The following is a 20114-nucleotide window of genomic DNA, read 5'->3' as shown; positions in this document are numbered from 1 at the left end:
TATACCTGTATAGGACACTCAACATGAAAGCAGCTTACAGGACTGGAAGTTGAGTGGAAGGTGAATATGAAGGTCTAGAACAATACTCTACACCACAGTGTTGTTCCATGAACACTGTACACTTAGTATACATGAAATATATATATTTTTACTATATTTACTAATAAATTTACCTTAGCTTACTCTACCTTTTTAAACTTCTAAACTTTTGAATTCTTTAACTTTTTAAATCTTTTATAATAACACTAAGATTAAAACACACAGACATCGTACAGCTACACATAAATATTTTCTTTATATCCTTATTCTACTATCTTTAATTACTTTATTTTTTTTTTTTACTTTTTAAATGTTTTTGTTAAAAACTAAGAAGCATACACATACATTAGCCTAGGCCCGCACAAAATCATAATTAACAATGTCTCTCTCTTCCATCTTTATATCTTGTCCCACCAGAAAGTCTTCAGGGATAATAACACACATGGCTTTGCCATCTTCTACAATAATGTCTTCTTCCGGAATACTTCCTGAAGGACCTACCTGAGGCTATTATACTGCTAACTTATTTTTTTAAGTAAGTCAAAGGAATACAGTTTAAAATAACAATAAAAGGTATAGTATGGTAAATACGTAAACCAGTAACATAGTCATTTATGGTTATTGCCAAGTATCTTTGTACAACTTGCAGCACAGTAGATTTGTTTCCATCAGCATGACCACAAACAAATGAGTAATAATGCCTTGTACTTATAATGTCATGATGGCTATGATGTCACTAGGCAACACGGATTTTTCTTTAGCTCTATGATATTCTTAAGGGACTACTATCATATATGGTCATGAAGAAAGTGCTAAGCAACACAATATTGTATTTTTATTAGTATATGGCATATCTATATGTAGAGAACCCTGAAGCCCTCATAAAATCTTTTAGAACTAATAAATAAATTCAGTAAAGTTACAAGATACAAAATCAACACACAAAAAGCAGTAGCATTTCTATACAAGTAATGACTCAGATGAAAAGGAAATCAACAAAACAAGCTCACTTATGATAGTGTAAAAATAACTAGTAATAAATTTTACCATGGAGGTGAAAGATTTGTACACTGAAAACTATAAAATATCAATGAAAGAAATTAAGACACAATTAATTAAGTTATTTCTTCATTAAAACTTTTTATTGCATGCACATCTATTTTCTATGCATGATAGTAGGCTCTGATAGCATAATATTATCAAAGAAAATCTTCATGTGTATGCAGTATACATGTATTCTCCCTTTAGGAAAAAAAAATGCTTGTTCTTTATGTCACTTATATTCTCTAGAGTTCCCTCATTTAATGTTAAAGTTTTGGAGAATGGCAAAATTTTTTATCTGGTTATAGAGTACTATACAACCCTATTATATTATTTACACAAATATATGTGTGTATATATGTATAAACAGCCTTGATCTTTAGAGAATAAGACATTATTAATAAACTCATTTATAATTTTCATGATGCTCACCTCTCTAGAATCTAAATATTCTCTTTAATTCATTAGTCCCAGAAACTGCAAGTCAATGTATATAGTGTAGTGCAAATCCAGTTTAACTGAACCTTTATTTGGAAGCATCATTTCTTATCATGTACTGTTATATGTAATTACTATAATACTTTTAGATTTAGATTGTATATACAAAATTAAATTACACCAGGGAATTTTTGAGGTTTTGTCAAATGTTTTTTTAAATTATTATGTTATTAGTTGTAGATGGATTTCGGCATGTCTCTTTAACAGTGGTTTCCACCTTTTTTTTTTTTTTTTTTTTTAGACAGAGTTTCACTTCTGTTGCCCAATCTGGAGTGCAATGGGGCGATCTAGACTCACTGCAACCTCTGCCTCTTGGGTTCAAGCAATTCTCTTGCCTCAGCCTCCAGAATAGCTGGGATTACAGGTCTTCACCACCACGCTAGACTAATTTTTTGTATTTTTAGTAGAAACTGGGTTTCACCATGTTAGCCTGGCTGGTCTTGAACTCCTGACCTCGGGTGATTTGCCCACCTGCAGGGATCTACCCAAAGTGCAGGGCCGGGCGCGGTACAAGTGTGGGATCACAAGGTCAGGAGATCGCCACGGTGAAACCCCGTCTCTACTAAAAATACAAAAAATTAGCCCCCCCCCCCAGCTTTATTTTTATATGACTTTTAAAAATATTTGTATAAAGAAATCTGATCTTTTATCTATCTTAAAACAAATACCAGTATTTTCCCCTGAATTTTTAGGAAACTATTTTAGTTGCTTACGGGCTAGCTTTTATTATTTCTAAATTTTTACTTATGTTTGGAAATGACAAAATGTGTCTACTTATTCTTCAAAGCTCAAATGTTGTTACAACTTTTCTAATGATGCTGCTTTTTTATTACTCTACTTACCCCAACTTTATATATTTATATGTAGATATATATGTACACACACATATGTAGTTTCAAATATGTCATAAAAATATCTAGCAAAATACGTATATACATTATATTTTGTTTAACATTAAACATATCACAAATAGCTCTAGTTTGAAGCCATTAGGAATGGTGGTGCTATTAACATTTTTGTATGTTCTTGATGCATATGCTTTTTACTTACAGAGTTATTCACATTACTAGATGTAAATATATGAGTAAGTTCAGCTTTAACATCTAATGCCAAACACAGAGAATTGGAAAACACCAAAAGAAAAGTGATTCACCTTGTATAAGAACTCCTCAGTAAAATTAATAGCTGACTTATCGCCAGAAACTATACAGATAAGAGGCAATGGGATAATATATTCGATGTACTAAAATAAAAAGACTCTTCCAAGAGTTTTATATCTGTCAAAATTATTCTTCAAAAGTAAAGTAGAAATTAAGATAGTGCTAGATAAACAAAGCTAGTAGAATTGGTACCAAGCCAAATTTCCCTAAAAGAAATATTAAAGGCTATTCTTCATGCTAAAATAAAAAGACACAAGATAGTAACTTGAAACCAGATAAAAAGATAAAGGATACTGGGAAAAGTAACTATGTATTTAACATTAAAATACAGTTTAGATTTTTATTTGTAATATTTTTCTCCTGATATGCAGCTTAATAGACAATGCATATAGCAATAATTATAAAGCTGTTGATGGGTTTATAATATATAAAGATGTAATCTATATGGTAATAATAGCTAAAAAGATGGGGGATGAAGACATATTGGAGCAAAGTTTTTGTGTAATTTAAAATTGAGTTAATTCAATAGAAAAGAAAACTCTATTTTATGGTGAGAAATTCAAACCTGCTGCAGAAATGTTCATAAGTAACAAATAAGACAAATGTTAATCACCAAGACAATGGGAAAAATGTCTCTAGGGCATGTCCGAGACCTTCATGGCAGCCCTCCCCTCACAGGTCCAGAGGCCTAGCAGGAAAAAGTGGTTTCATGAGTTGTTCCCATGGCCTTTCGGCTGTGTGCAGCCTCAGGCATTAATACCCTGCATCCTAGCCACTCCAGCTGTGTCTAAAAGGGGCCAAGGTATAGCTTGGGCCATGGCTTCAGTAGGTGCAAGCCCCAAGCCTTGGCAGCTTCCATGTGATGTTGAGCCTGCAGGTACACAAAAGTCAAACATGGAGGTTTAGGAACCTCTGCCTAGATTTCAGAGGATGTATAGAAACACCTGGATGCCCAGGCCAAAGTTTGCTGCAGGGGTGCAGCCCTCATGGAGAAGTTTTGCCAGGGTAGTGCAGAAGGAAAATGTGGGGTCAGAGTCTCCACATAGAGTCCGCATTGGGGCACTACCTAGTGGAGCTGTGATCAGAGGTCCATGATCCTCCAGATCCCAGAATGGTAGATCCACCAATGGCTTGCACAGTGCACCTGGAAAAGTTGCAGACACTCAACAACAGCCTGTGACAACAACCAGGAGGTGGGACTGTACCCTGCAAAGCCACAGGTGTGACACTGCCTGAGGCCTTGGGAGCCCACCTCTTGCATCAACGTTGCCTCAATGTGAGACGTGGAGTCAAAGGAGATTATTTCAGAGCTTTAAGATTTAATTACTGTCTCATTGGATTTCAGACCTGAATAGAGCCTGTAACCCCTTTGTTTTGGCCAATTTATCTTATTTGGAATGGGTGTATTTACCAAATTCCTGTACTTCCATTGTATCTAGGAAGTAACTAACTTGCTTTTGATTTTACAGACTCATAGGCAGAAGGGACTTGTCTTGTCTCACATGAGACTTTGTACTTTGACTTTTGAGTTTACGCTGAAATGAGTTGAGATTTTGGGAAACTCTTGGAAAGACATAATTGTGTTTTGAAATGTGAGGATGTGAGTTTTGGGAGGGACCAAGGGCAGAATAATGTGTCAGGCTTTGTGACCCCCCGACCAAATCTCATCTTGTAGTTCTTCTAATCCCTACCTGTAATGGGAGAGGTCTGGTGGGAGGTAATTGAATCATGGAGACGGTTTCCACCATGCTTTTCTCATGATAGTGAGTGAGTTCTCATGAAATCTGATGAGGGGCCTTTTCCCTTTTCGCTCTGCACTTTTCTCTCCTGCTGTTATGTGAAAAAGGATGCGTTTTCTTCCCCTTCCACCATAATCGTAAGTGTCCCGAGGCTTTCCCAGTCATACAAAACTGTGAGTCAATAAACCTCTTTCCTTTATAAATTACCCAGTCTTGGCTATGTCCTTATAGCAGCATGAGATCGGACTAATACATATATGCACTCAGTAATGGGATTTCTTTATCATATGATAGTTCTTTGTTTCATTTTTTGAGGAACCTGCATAATGTTTTCTATAATGGCTATAATAATTTGCATTTCCATAAATAGGATGTAAAAGAAAATTGATCAATTAATGAATAGAAAAAAGTAGAGATAACATCAATGAAACCTGAAATTGATTCTTTGAAACCATTCAAAAATTTGAAACCCCCCACCTAGACTAAACAAGAAAATAAAGACAGAATCTGAAATTACTATAATCAGGAATGCAAGAAGTTTGCTAATGACATAATTAAAAAACATTCAGAAATCAAATGAACTATAAGGACATACTCTGAATAAGTGTATGCTAATAAATTAGATGATCTACATAAAATAAATGCATTTTGTGAAAGACAAAAACTACTGGGACAGACTCAAGAAGAAAAAGAAAACCTAAGTAGGCCTATAATAAATAGAGATTGAATTAGAAACCAAAATACATTCCCTGGATGAAAAATCTATGCTCGTATGGTTTCGTTAACAAAATCTACAGAGTGTTTAGAAAAAAGTTAACACTGATCCTTCAAAAACTCTTCCAAAATTATGAGAATTAGATATTATCAATGTCATCCCATGAGTCCAGTCAATCCTTAATATCAAAATGGCACTTCCTGCAATAACATTACAGGAAGAGAAAATTGCAGATGAAAAAATTCTTATGAGTATTAATTCAAAAGTCCTATAAAATACTAGAAAACCAAATATAGAAACATATGAAAGGATAATACACTATGGCAAAGTGGAATTGGTCAAGGAATGCAAGGGTAGTTCATTGTATGAAAATCAATCATTGTATTATGCCATCAAAATAAATTAAAATATATGGCCAGGCACGGTGGCTCATGCATGTAATCCCAGCACTTTGGGAGGCCGAGGCAGCTGGATCACGAACTCAGGAGATCAAGACCATCCTGGCTAACACGTTGAAGCCCCGTCTCTACTAAAAATACAAAAATTAGCTGGGTGTGGTGGCGGGTGCCTGTAGTCCTGGCTACTCAGGAGACTGAGGCAGGAGAGTGGTGTGAACCCAGGATGTGGAGCTTGCAGTGAGCTGAAATCATGCCACTGCACTCTAGCCTGGGCAACAGAGCAAGACTCAATCTCAAAAAAAAAAAAAAAAAAAAGTTGTATATATATATATTTTGTGTGTATGTGTATGTATATATGTATATATATGTATATATGTGTGTGTATGTGTATGTATATATGTTGTATATATAGATCACATCATAGCAAATAACACATAATATTTTTAAGATATGCAAAAGGAAAACATATGACAAAATCCAATACTCTTTTGTGATTAAAAAACATTGAAATGACAAATAGAAAGAAATTTTCTTAACCTGAAAAATCATCAAAATCTAAATGTTTTTCTGCTAAGTTCAGGAACAATACAAGGATGTCTACTTTTCACCACTTCTATTTAACACTGTATTGGAGGTTTTATCCAAGCCTACTATGCAAGAAAAATAAATTAAGACATTCCAATTGAAATACAAGAAGTAAAACTCTCTCTAATCACAGATGACATGATCTTGTATGTATAAAATCCTAATGAACCTACAAAAAATATAAGACTACAAGTTATCTACAAGTTCAATAAGACTGTAGAATGCAATGTGAATGTAATAGAGCAAGTGCATTTTTTAAACTAGCAATATACAATCCAAAAATTAAATTTTGGAAATATTATTTTCATATAATCAAAGTTAAAAAGCAATACTTAGAAATAAATTTAACAAAAAAAAGGAGCAAGACTGCATACTACAAAAGAAAGAAATTAAAAATGACTTAGAAAAATAAACATATATTCCACAGGCATGGATAAGACATAGCAGAGGATGTTGATAAGATCTAAATTTACCTGCAGTTTCAACACATTTTTTTTTTCAAAATTCCAGTTGTTATTTTTGTAGACATTGACAAGTTGATGCTAAATCTATATGAAAATTCAAAAAACTGAGAATTTTGCCAGCAAAAATCTTGAACTAAACAAAGATTGATGACTTACACTTTTCAATATCAGAAATTTCTAGAAGTCCTCAGTAATCAAATTAGGCTTCATATAGGTATCATAGTGGAAACATTGATAAATGAAATAGAAGAGAGTACAGAAATAATTGGCTATATTTGAAATATATTTACTTTGAAATCTATCTAAATGAATGTAAGAGCAATTCACTTTGTCAAAGCCAGAAATATGACATTTTGGAGCGTTTTCTCTTGCTCACCACCCCCACATCCACTTAATCTCCAAGTTCTGAAATTCTGAAATTCAAAATTCCTCACTAATCTTTTTTTTTATTCCTCCTGCCCTTCTCATTGTCTTTGTTTACTCTGTAATAGACTGCATGGATTACAGGGAAAGTGCCTTAGTTGTTATTTCTTTGTTTACCATACCATCCTCCACTCTACATGTACAATGTGATATTAAGTCAAATTTGATCGTGCAGCTATTGTTAAGAACTAACTACAAAGACCTCTTATTGCTTTCAGGATAAAAATCTAAACACACTATTGTGACTTTTGAAGCCCTACATTAATTGAGCCATTACCTCCTCAGTATCATAAATGGAGTCATCTTGCAACTATCCCCTTCAGCTTCATTTTCCACACAAATGAATTACTCAGTTTTCTCAGTGTACGTACTGCTCTTTCCCACCTTCAGGCCTTCTAATTTTCTATGCACTCTTCTTAAAATAGCTTTTCTTTGACTTCTTATTTAGTTAAATGCTGTTTCCAACTCAGGTATCACTTTATAAATTATTTCTACTTTATAGAATTAACTGAATTCCCAAGTCTCTTTTTTTTACTCTTAAAGAAAGCTAAGCTTCCCTCTTTTAATAAGCAAATCACAATTTAATGTATCTATCCATTACACTAGTAATGTGAACCTTACCAGTGTAACAACTAAAGATCATATGAACAGTTGTTATTCATTGTTACAAGTGCCTACTACACAGCAATAATTTTTTTAAAAACCTATAAAATAGCTCTATAGCATGAATAAAATGTTACTTTAGGAAATTATCTTTTAAAACATTCAATATATGAATTAAATGATGAACAGATTTACATTTTGCCTCTGCCTGGGACATTTACTTTTCAAACATTAAATAATTGACTTTAGTTTTTAAAAGTGAGACATTAGAAAGACTAGAATATTCTAAATTTTCCACAAAGTTTCAACGAGTGGTTTGTTTTACATTTATTTAGTTTGTCTAGTTTGACATGATACCTTGTTGCAAGAAATCCAAGTGAAATAATAGTGGTCATCCATGTTTGGCATGCCTAAAAAAGGCTTAAAATAAATAAACATATAAAAGTACAAATATAGATATGATGATCATATTTTGTTGCTATATACTATAATGTCTTTTTAATAAAGATGTTTTTTAATTTGGATGGTTTTGTTTTTACTTAACTAAATATTAAATACATACAAAGGATATTTAACAATTAATATTGGGTAAAATACAACAATAAAATCAATACAGATGAATATACCTCCCCCCACCAACACACACCCATAGAGAAAAACTGAAGATTTTATACCATCTCTGTACATGATCCTATCTCACTCTCTGTGTACTCATGAAGCAATAATTTTTATGTTATGCAAATTTTTCAATTGCTTTTAGATATATTGCACATAAATATGTAACTTTAAACAAAATGCTATTGTGATTTATATGTCTTTGAATATTATTTAAAGGGAGTTATGCATATATAATTAATAGGTAACACAATTTTTTCATTTCTTGTTGGAAACACTTACTTTGATTCCATTTATTGCTGTAAAAAACATTTCTGTTGTGAACTTTATTACTGAACTACCATTACATTCATGTACTAGGTTGCTTCTTATTCATATGTCTAGATTTTTAAAGAAAATTAAATCACTTTTAATGGGTTTATAAAACTTTTATTTTTTTCCAGCAATGTATGAGATTTCCACTACATTAATCTTTACCAACCTGTGAAGTAACCAGGACTGAAACATCTTGTTTGATCGAAGTGTGTAATTTATTGATTTTTGATTTTTTATTTTCCACCTTGTTGATGTTTTTAGTATCGTTTCCAGACAGTTGTTGGCTATTCAAATTTCCTCTTCCATAAAATCACTACTTAAAAATTTTGCCCACCTTTCGCCTGTAGTCCCAGCTACTCAGGAGGCTGAGACAGGAGAATGGCCCGAACCCAGGAGGTGGAGCTTGCAGTGAGCTGAGATCCGGCCACTGCACTCCAGCCTGGGCGACAGAGCGAGACTCCGTCTCAAAAAAAAAAAAAAAAAAAAAAAAAAAAAAAATTTGCCCACCTTTTTTTCTATTTGATTGGTTGATTATTTAAGAGTTCTTTATATTTTTATTAAAACCTTTAACACTGTAAAATACATATAATTTTTTCTAGTTGGTAGTCTATCATTTTGTTTACTGTATTTGCAATATAGTAAATACTGATGAATTCTTAGTGAAACATATCAATCTTTTATTTAAAACTTTATGATTTTTGACTCCTAGGATTTCCTTTTTCATACTAATCATCAATATATAACATGCAATGTTTGATAATTTTGTTTTGTTTTTACCAGTTTTTAATACATTTAGAATTGCTTTCTCAATTTGAAATGAAATAGAGATAAAATTATATTTTTATATGAATTAAAAGCTGTCAGGGCCAGGCGCGTTGGCTCACACCTGTAATCCCAGCACTTTGGGAGGCTGAGGTGCGCGGATCACGAGGTCGGGAGATAAAGACCAGCCTGACCAACATAGTTAAACCCTGTCTCTACTGAAAATACAAAAAATAGCTGGACGTGGTGGTGTGCTCCTGTAATCCCAGCTACTCAGGAGGCTGAGGCAGGAAAATCGCTTGAACACGGGAGGTGGAGGTTGAAGTGAGCCGAGATCACGCCACTGTGCTCCAGCCTGGGCAACAGAGTGAAACTGTCTCAAAAAAAAAAAAAAAAAAAAAAAAACAAAAAAAAACCAGTTCCCCTGGGATCAATCCGTAAATATTTCTTTCCAAGCCCTGTTACTCCTGTTGTTAAAGACTGGTGGTGCTTTTCAAAGTCTGAGAAAATTATAGCCTTTTGGCTTTGACTGCAGCACAAAAGTAAATGTGAAGCTAAGAAATCACTCAGCAAATTTATTGCTTTGAAACAATTAATATAATGTTTTTTTAAATGAAAAATAAAACCTGTCCATTAAACATTTTTATTTGTGCCTGAAATATATTGAACTTGCCGCCTTGATCCATTAAATTATGCTATACAGTTAGAATAAATTTTAACAATTTTTAATACTATAAGATACAAGATTTTTAAGAAAACAAATTAATACAGAAGTATACGAGTAATTATTCAATATGACATTTGTATCTTAGTTGAGCATTTAAGCATAATTTTCTACTCGAATAACTTGTAAGTGGAAGATTAATCACACTCTAACTTACCTGATTTTTAATAATTTTGCTAACTTCATATATTTGAAAAATAATCACAAAATTTAGCTTTGTATTTTACCTAACATATATCCAATTTAAAATAATAACACTTTTTGTTTATTTTATACTACTGTTTTTGCCTGTGATAAGCTAGATGATATCTCAACCACTTAGAGAAATTCATGCTAACTTTTATATGCATTTTGTGTCAATATAAATTCTTGTCATGAATCAAAAGTACCTTCAAGAGAAAATGATTTGAACTAAACAACTCATATGATTTGGAAACACTTTTATCCTAAATCTTTAATCTAAACTTCTTAACTCAAACAGAAAGGGATTTTTAACAGTCCACTCTTCTATTATTTCTACTGGGTCCCTATCTTAAAATTGAGAATATGTATTCCCCAAAGTAAAATCTACACATGTATGTTTTTTAAAAGCATATATTTATCTTTGGAAATCATTTTTCCTTGATACTTTTCTAGTGCTTCTTTTAGACTAAATGCAGGGAGCGATTTGTTTCTAATTTGGTGACAATATCTATTAAACCAATATCTAAAGTATTTGAAAATACATTTTCTTTGTATGAAAATATCTACCTCTATTTTGAGTGTTCTACTAAAACTATTAAGTCAATTAGAATGGATTATTATTTCACAGTAAAAATTTGCATTTAGGAAAGGAAGGAAAACTAAAAGTATTAACATTTGACTCTATATTTTTTTCTTGGGGAGGGGAGTTATTTTTGTTGTTTATTGAGCCAGCATCTTGCTCTTGCTCTGCTGCCCAGACTGGAGTGCAGTGGTGAATCATCACTTAAGGCAGTCTCTACCTCCTGGGCTCAAGCAGTCTTCCCACCTCAGCCTCCTATAGAGCTGTGACTACAGGCAGGTGCTCACCACTCAGCCCAACTAATTATTTTGTATTTTCTGTAGAGACGGGATTTTACTGTGTTGCCCAGGCTGGTCTCCAACTTCTGGGCTCAAGTGATCCACCTGCCTTAGCCTCACAAAGTGCTGGGAATACAGGTGTGTCCGGCAGGCTTTTTTATTGTGTCTTAAATTATTTGTCTTGCAAAGTAGGTGATACCATTTGACCCAGCAATCCCATCACTGGGGTTATACTCAAAGGATTTTAAATCATTCTACTATAAAGACACATGCACATGTATGCACTCTTCACAATAGCAAAGACTTGGAACCAACCCAAATGCCCATCAGTGATAGACTGGATAAAGAAAATGTGACACATATACGCCATAGAATAGTATGCAGCCATAAAAAAGGATGAGTTCATGACCTTTGCCAGGGACATGGATGAAGCTGGAAACCATCATTCTCACCAAACTAACACAGGAACAGAAAACCAAACACCGCATGTTCTCACTCATAAGTGGGCGTTGAACAATGAGAACACATGGACACAGGGAGGGGAACATCACACACTGGGGCCTAGGAGTGAGTGAGGTGCTAGGAGAAGGATAGCATTAGGAGAAACACCTAAAGTAGATGATGGGTGCAGCAAACCACCATGGCACATGTGTACCTATGTAACAAACCTGCAGGTTCTGCACATGTATCTCAGAACTTAAAGTATTAAAAAAAAAAAAAAAAAAAAAAAAAAAAAGATACGGCAAAAAAAAAGGACCAAAAAAAAAAAAAAAAAAAGTGCTACAGTAGGGAAAGAAGTCTGAGTAGAATCTGCCTCTGTTTCCAGGACATTTCACTTTATATGAGTGGTGACGTTCTACTGATTGATTCAGGGCCTTGTTTCAACCTTCACACAGCAGGGCCTGCGCGCAAAGTAGCAGGGAAGAAGGAGCTGTCACCTTATCTGCTCTGCAATATTGTCACATCCCCATGAAAAGAAACTTACATTTGTTTATTAAAATGTGCTTCTCCGTGCATGAAAAAGAAAACATTAAAATCTAACATATATGTGCATATGGGAAGAGGTTTCACATTAGTTACTACTGCTTAGAAACTATTTTTCTTTAAACTTTCATCACTTTATTTCCTTTGAAAATTTGCCTTCAATTAAAAAATTAATTATTTATAAAATTTTTGTTGGTACATAATAGGTATATATTCTTATGAGATACATGAGATATTTTAATACAATATGAAATAGGCACATGATGGAGAATGAGGTATCCATCCCCTCAATCATTTATTCTTCAAAACACAAACAATCTAATTACATTCTTTAAATTATTTTAAAATATGCAATTAAGTTATTATTGACTATAGTCACCTATTGTGCTTTCAAAACATAGGTCTTATTCATTCCTTCCGTTTTTTTTTTTTTTTTTTTTTGTATCCATTAACATAGGTCTTATTCATTCCTTATGGGGTTTTTTTTTTTTTTTTTTTTTTTTTTTGTATCCATTAACCATCTCACCTTCCCCACAAACCTCCCATTATCATTGCCATCCTCTGGTAACCATGCTTCTACTCCCTATGTCCATGGTTTCAACTGATTTGATATTTCGATCACACAAATAAGTGAGAACATGAGATGTTTGTCTTTCTATATCTGACTTATTTCAGTTAACATAATGATCTCCGGTTTCATCCATGGCCTTCAAGTTTTAGCTAGTGCTTTCACTATCTTAAGTCTGTCATTCTACTCTATTTTGTCAGTCATACTTTTCTACTCTTTACTATTGCTCTCACTTTTTTCTACTGTACTTGAAAAAAAAAGCCCACATTTCTTTCACGTTAGACTAGGCTTTCATTAATTTGGCTTCCCTTCAGTTCATACTTTCACTTTGCTGCCAACTATATCCAACAGGCTTCTGTCAAACAAAAATACATACTTTTGTCAAACACAATGTATGTTTTCCTTTAAAAAAAACCAAAAAACTGTCTTCGTTTATGCTGTTTTGTCGACTTCCCTGTTAGGAGGTTAAGTCTGTACTACAACAAGGCAGATACAGCTTCACGTCGTCAGATTCTGCACTTAACCTTTCAAAATGTGTCTGTCTTTAATCTGTGTAATGAATGAGGATGTTTAATCATTCAGATGATAACTAAACGGTGTATTTCTCCAAGGAATATCTGTTATAGATGTTAATTATAGATAAAAGAGATATACCATAGTGAGAAATATATCATTCTTGTTGACTTCATTAGTATCATTGTCATTTCTGAAAATAGCTTACCATTTATTCCTGATTACCTTGAAATGGAGAAACTGTTATAGCTGCATAATTAAATGTTTCAGTTTAATTTGACTGGAAACTGCTCAGCAGTAAATTTTAGTTGCATATCCTTGGTTTTGATTGTTTTAGGCTCATGCCATTGAACTGTAGGGAGACTGAATTGTAATAGAGAAAGCTCCTGAATATAAAAAGCCAGTAACCTCTACTGTCATTTCCACTCTGAGCAGAAATTTTGAAATTATATAATTTAAAAATTATGACTTCTAGTTTAACTAGTTCTCTATATGGAATCTATACAGACAGAGAGGAAACGGGGGGAAAAAATGGAAAATAATTCTGGTAAATCATCTAACCTGTCTTGGGAGCTGGGTTTAGAGCTCTCTTTGGGAAAACTTAGTGAGGTAAGCATCATTACTTAACTGAGAAGCAAGGAGATAATACAAGTTTATACAAAGGCACAAAAGTCTAGTTTTGAATTGTAGAAAAAATCAATCCAGTAGGTAAAAATTAGTTATGAACAGGAATGATTTCGGGGTGAGACTTCCATTGCACCCCATAGGATTACTGTTTAGAGTGAGGAGTCTTCCTGCACCTGAAGTGAGAGATTCGTGTTAGGATGCTAAAAAGACCCCTGGGAGTTGAAGACAGCATTGAAAACATCTTGCCACCTCATCTAGCCACCTTTTGAGAAGGAAGAATTTGTATTAAAACAACATGCTCATCTACTCATAATTTTAAAATATCAGAGCTTGCATCCGATTTTTATAACCTAGGAGATTCTGGGAGAGCAAAGAATGATTTAACATTTTTATAGAGGGAAAGATTACTTTTCATTGGTCTTATATTTTATGTATCTACTTATTCGACATACATGTACTAGAAAACTGCTATGTTTTGTTGTTAGAAGAGTGAATAAAAAGAACATGTGTATGCTCACTCTCATGAAGCTTTGAGTCAAGTAAGTGGTATATGGGATAAAGCACGCTAAGGATACATGAAAGAGTTTCAGTTGCATTTGGGAAGTTATCTTGGCAATATAGAAAGATCCCACGTCAACCAAAAATAAATAAATCCATAAATTAGCTGGGTGTGGTGGTAGGTACCTGTAGTCCCAGCTACTTGGGAGACTGAGGTGAGATGATCGCTTGAGCTTAGGAGCTGGAGGCTGCAGTGAGACATGATCATGCCACTACACGCCAGCCTGGGTGATAGCTATGTCAAAAAAGTAAAAAATAAAAATAAAAAAGAAACTACATTTAATATATATAACCTATAGAACATCATAGCTTACACTAGGTTACCTTAAACATGCTCAAAACATATATAATAGCCTAAAATTGGACAAAATAATCTAACACAGAGTATTTTATAATAAAGCATTGAATATTTCATGTGATTTATTAAATGCTGTAGTGAAAAATGAAAAACAGAATGGTTGTATGCTTGCTTAAAGAGCGGTTTCTGGCCGGGCGCGGTGGCTCAAGCCTGTAATCCCAGCACTTTGGGAGGCCGAGATGGGCGGATCACGAGGTCAGGAGATCGAGACCATCCTGGCTAACACGGTGAAACCCCGTCTCTACTAAGAAATACAAAAAATAGCCGGGCGAGGTGGCAGCGCCTGTAGTCCCAGCTACTCGGGAGGCTGAGGCCGGAGAATGGCGTGAACCCGGGAGGCGGAGCTTGCAGTGAGCTGAGATCCGGCCACTGCACTCCAGCCTGGGCGACAGAGCCAGACTCCGTCTCAAAAAAAAAAAAAAAAAAAAAAAAAAAAAAGAGCGGTTTCTCTGAATATACCTTCTGCGTCATGATAAAGTCAAAAAATCATTAAGCAAACCATGGCAAGTCAGGAACAGTCTGTACTTGAAAATACCTTCTATACTTAACATCTCCAATCTCTCTCCAGTCTCTGTTGAATGCCCTCAATCATCCCCTGGGCTTCACCATGCCAATAAACTTATATTTTCTTTTTTTTTTTTTTTTTTTGAGACGGAGTCTCGCTCTGTCGCCCAGGCTGGAGTGCTGTGGATCTCAGCTCACTGCAAGCTCCGCCTCCCGGGCTTACACCGTTCTCCTGCCTCAGCCTCCTCAGTAGCTGGGACTACAAGCGCCCGCCACCTCGCCCGGCTAGTTTTTTGTATTTTTTTTTAGTAGAGACGGGGTTTCACCGTTTTAGCCAGGATGGTTTCCATCTCCTGACCTCGTAATCCGCCCGTCTCAGCCTCCCAAAGTGCTGGGATTACAGGCTTGAGCCACCGCGCCCAGCCAACTTATATTTTCAATGTCACCCGTGGCTAATCATCAGTCCTCAATTTGCTTGACCTAGGAAAAATGTTTAGTCTTTCTACTTGATATCCAAGACACCAATTTTTCTTGGGCTTTCCTTTTCAGTCTTCTTTGCTGAATCCCACCCTTTTTCCTGACCATTTAATATTAAGGCCAATCATTGTATGATTTCTGATATTTTTGTATAGTTACTCCTTTGTGGATCTCATTCCTTCAAAGGTGTTTGATGACATTGATACATTGACCACTTCCTTGTTCATATTTCCCGACTGATTCTCTTTCCTACTCTCTCATTTTTTCTGTTCAACTGTGTACACAATATCACCACATCACCTCTCAAACTTAATATCTCAAAAACCATACTCCAGATATCCACAACAAGTCTGCTCAATCTATACCCTTTCCCATCTCCTTTGATGGCAACTTCATATTTCCTGTTGTTCAGACCAACAAATCTGGATTCTTCTCGATTATTTCTCCTAGCACACCACTACTTTACCAGGGAATATTGATTTTCTTATAAAAATATAGAAGGAGCACTACCTATGAAATTTTTTCACAACAAAAAAAAAACTTGAATTTAATCCTACCTATAAGTTAAGTTACAGAGTATACGATGTAAAGAAGAACAGTTAGACAATGCTATAGGAAGGCAATAAGATGAACAAAAATGTGGAACATTCTGTGTGGCAATTGACAGTGCTTCTATAATAAGAAAATGACATGGGATTAAAAAGTGGGGGGATTCTATATATATGTAGAGGCTCAAGGCACACAATGAAGTGCAATGGTCACGACTGGAAACTTCATAAAAGGACATTTTTGATAAAGTAGGGAAGTTTGATATATACCAGATATTAGATATTATTGTTATGGTTAATGTTGTTAGATGTTTAATATTATATAATATAAGGAGAATATTCTTATATTTTCAGTATTCAACTGTCATGGGCTGAGGATGTTATGAGATATCAGATTTATCTCAAGAAACTTTGACAAGAAAAGGACAACAAAGAAGGTGATAGATGAAACAAGTATGATGAAGCTAGATAATTGTATCATCAGGGTGAGTCTGATGGGGCCTGGCTGCCATTCTCTCCTCTTGTTGTATGATGAAAAATATTTTAAGCAAAAAAGTTAAAATAGAATCTAGAATCCAACTAAATCTCACCTTATTTATTGTTACTATACTGCTCCATGTTAGTCACTCCAATTTTGATCTTTAAATTTCATGAAATTTCATGCTTTATATTTCTCCCAAGTTTTTCTGGCTCTATTTTCACAACACTTACGTCATGCAGGAACTGCTTCTACCCTAGGCCTACCAACCAAACATTACCTATCTTTTCCTTCCAGTTGCAATGGAATAAATTTACTCCTTTTCCAGTGTGTGGTGGACCATATCTCACCACCTCAGTAAATTTTTCTGATTACATTATTTTTCTTTTTAACACTAATTTCCTTACTTGAGTTACAGTATTTTCAGTGGTTGTAGCACAATAAAGGCATATAAAACGATCGGTGAAGCCTGAGAAGGAATTGGGAAACAATCAAAGATGAAAGGGCCAGAGACAATGTCCATGACCAAACCTTAACCTAAAACTTATTTGAGAAACAGGTCACAGTTAAGGAATGAAACTTACCACAGAAGATACCGTGAAACTGATTTCTGGAGTTTTTCGCTCTGTTTATTCTCTCAGAATTAAACATTTAAGGTAGTGAGGCAATTTTAGTATTTTTGCTCTACCAAATATCTTCTTATTTCTCTGAGTGACTACATTTTTAATGAGCAAATATTGTAAGATTATAGAGTGAAGGAAAACTTTATAAAATGATTATTAAAGAAAGTAATTGACTTAAAATTGAGATCAATGTTGTGGTTTTTAAAACAGTAAATGGTTCTGTTAACATTAGGAAAAACAATAATACTTTTATTTTTCTAAATAGTATCATTTTTCTTAAAATTTAAATAAATTACATTAAACTTACATCCTTAGATGTTTTATGTTTTCTTTTAAAAATATTAATATAGAATATAATTTCAAAAGAATTGGAAGATTTCAGGTAAGGTACTTCTAGCACAGTCTATAGACTATATTCTGGGAGAAAAAGTAGACTTTGTTTAAAACCACTTTCTGTGTGCTACATACAAAAGTGATTATGTTCACTCCATGAAATATCCTTGAGTTAATTAAGTTACAAGAAGACTAACTGAATAGCCCTGTTTGTTTGAATTTTTGGCATTAGTACTGTGAATAAGTGAAATTGATTTTCTACAGAGTTACTTTCATTCAGTATTACCAACTAGGCTCTGGCTCTCTAAGTATGACAAACATGTTTTTAAAATGGATTATTTATAAAGCATAAGGAAGAACATTTTGGAAGACCATAACAATACCTATGAATAATGCTTACATGAATTAGAAGTTTGATTTCAGAGTACACTATCTCCATGTTTTCAATAAGCTGTTGAGCAAGCCAAGGATTCTTAATTCAAAGCACATTCAGCATTTATACAGACCCAGCTTTTTATTCTCTTGCTGTTTTCAAAGATGTATACAAAATTAATATAAGCTCTCTAATCAATTACACAATCCGGGAGCATAGAATATAAAAAATAAATGGTCCAAACCAATTTAACTGTCTTTATTAGAGTTAAACATGCTAAAAAAATTTGTCAAGGTGGCAAGTAATTATTTGTTGTATATAATTATACAGAGAGTTTTAAACAGCTTTTTATAATAAATTGGTATAAAAAAATCTGACCATCATGACCAAAGATGGTATTTTGCTAAATGGCCCTGAAGTGTCTTAATTACAATTTCTAACATTCCCTGGCAAATTCCTAAAAATGATTTACACAATTAGAGACTATTTATAGAAGGTAGGTTCACTGTTATACTTAATCTGAATCCTGGAAGGGGTGGAGCGTGGAGGGAGTTATTCCTAACAGAAAACAGTAGCCTGTGGAGTAAGGATGGGGGGAAAGTAATCCTTTATTTACCTCCCTACATTTTAATCAATATATTAGCATTTCTGTTTTGGAGTTCTCATTCTGTAACCACTTGTGGCTCTAAAATGAATTGCTTAACCCACACAAACAAAATGAGGAAAACCCCACAAATCATATAGAACAGGGGTCTTCATTTTATGACGCCTGTACCTATGGCATTACGCAAAAGCTTTCTAAAAACTCATGCACACATTATTTTAAGGGAATGCTTTTCTAGATACTTAACTTTTATATACACTCTTTCCTGGTTGATCTGCTTAACAACTAGTGTTCCTATTTCAATCTTCTCCTTCACTGGTATGCTTCTGTCATTTTTACAAGTACAAGCACATTTTATATCTCAATAAGGTATATTCTCCTATACTGTAAAATTTTCAGAACAATTAAGAAGAGAGATAGTTCTAAGTGTAATACTTAAAGTCTTCCTTACAAAAACATCATAACCCTGCCATACACCTTAATTAAATACATTTCCAGTAAAATTTATTTTATAATTAAACATTTCCAAAAGTTGTAATATATCATGTTAACGTGGTCAATGGTGAACTACTGAAAAATGAAATGCTGTCTTAAATCAGGAAAACACTTTATTGGCAAAGGAAATATTTTAAAGTGTATATAAATTATAAATAATTTAAATATAATACACACAATATGTTTTCTGTTTTTAAATATATATAAACATGCATAAAAATATTGAAGAAATATTTTTAAGAAGATAAATTTAAAGCAAAGTTCAATGATAAAAAATACAAAAAATATTACTGTTTAAGAGGAGCTTGTTTATTTGCTCTTTTTATGGATACTTGAAAATCACTCTGTAAGAGTAAATGTAATACATCTGAAAGTAATGTAAATTTTAAAAAACTTAAAATTTGGTGGGGAATACATCCTTTATTACTGTTTACATTAATACTAAAAAATTAAAAGATCAATGAAAATGTGACAAGAATATTTAAAAAATTATAGATTCAAGAGAAAAAAGATTGAAAATAACGAATCCAGAAGCCATTCTATTTGTCTATTCTGCCTGGTATCTGCTCTATAACGTATTTATTGTTTAATTTCCATAAATACTGTGGTTTTGTGTCAGTTTCTGGTTTTTTTTTTGGGGTACACTGATAGGCAAACAGAGTTAGATTCATTTTGCGAGGACTGACATCAATTTTAATTCTCTCAAAATGTGTACCACGGAAGGCAACAACTCTGATTCCAAGGCTCTGGTGTTGTTTTTCCAGGTTTATCAATAACTTGTCTCTGACTGTCAGGACAGATAACCCGAACAATGAACACCATTGGATCATTTATTAATTACTTTATTTATTTGTATTTTTAATTGACATATGACATCGCATGTTTTTGTAATGTAAAATGTGATGTTTCAAAGTATGTATATATTGTGAAGAAGTCAAATCTAGCTAAT

The 20114-nt window shown here is 33.7% G+C and overlaps 1 long non-coding RNA gene across 1 annotated transcript in view; it reads left to right on the top strand.

Annotated features, from left to right (window-relative positions):
• Nucleotides 1-440: 440 nt before the first annotated feature.
• Nucleotides 441-20114, top strand: part of LOC126955959 (uncharacterized) — a 123014-nt gene continuing 103340 nt past the window's right edge. Inside the window, exons 1-2 of the long non-coding RNA XR_007726208.1 lie at nucleotides 441-574; nucleotides 16614-16744. This is a non-coding gene — a long non-coding RNA (uncharacterized LOC126955959). The remainder of the gene's footprint in view (nucleotides 575-16613; nucleotides 16745-20114) is intronic.

Source organism: Macaca thibetana, chromosome 6 (assembly GCF_024542745.1).
Source record: "Macaca thibetana thibetana isolate TM-01 chromosome 6, ASM2454274v1, whole genome shotgun sequence".
In the NCBI taxonomy this organism is placed as follows: Eukaryota; Metazoa; Chordata; class Mammalia; order Primates; family Cercopithecidae; genus Macaca; species Macaca thibetana.
Note: the sequence above shows the minus strand (reverse complement) of the source record. Positions and strands in the feature narration are given on the sequence as shown.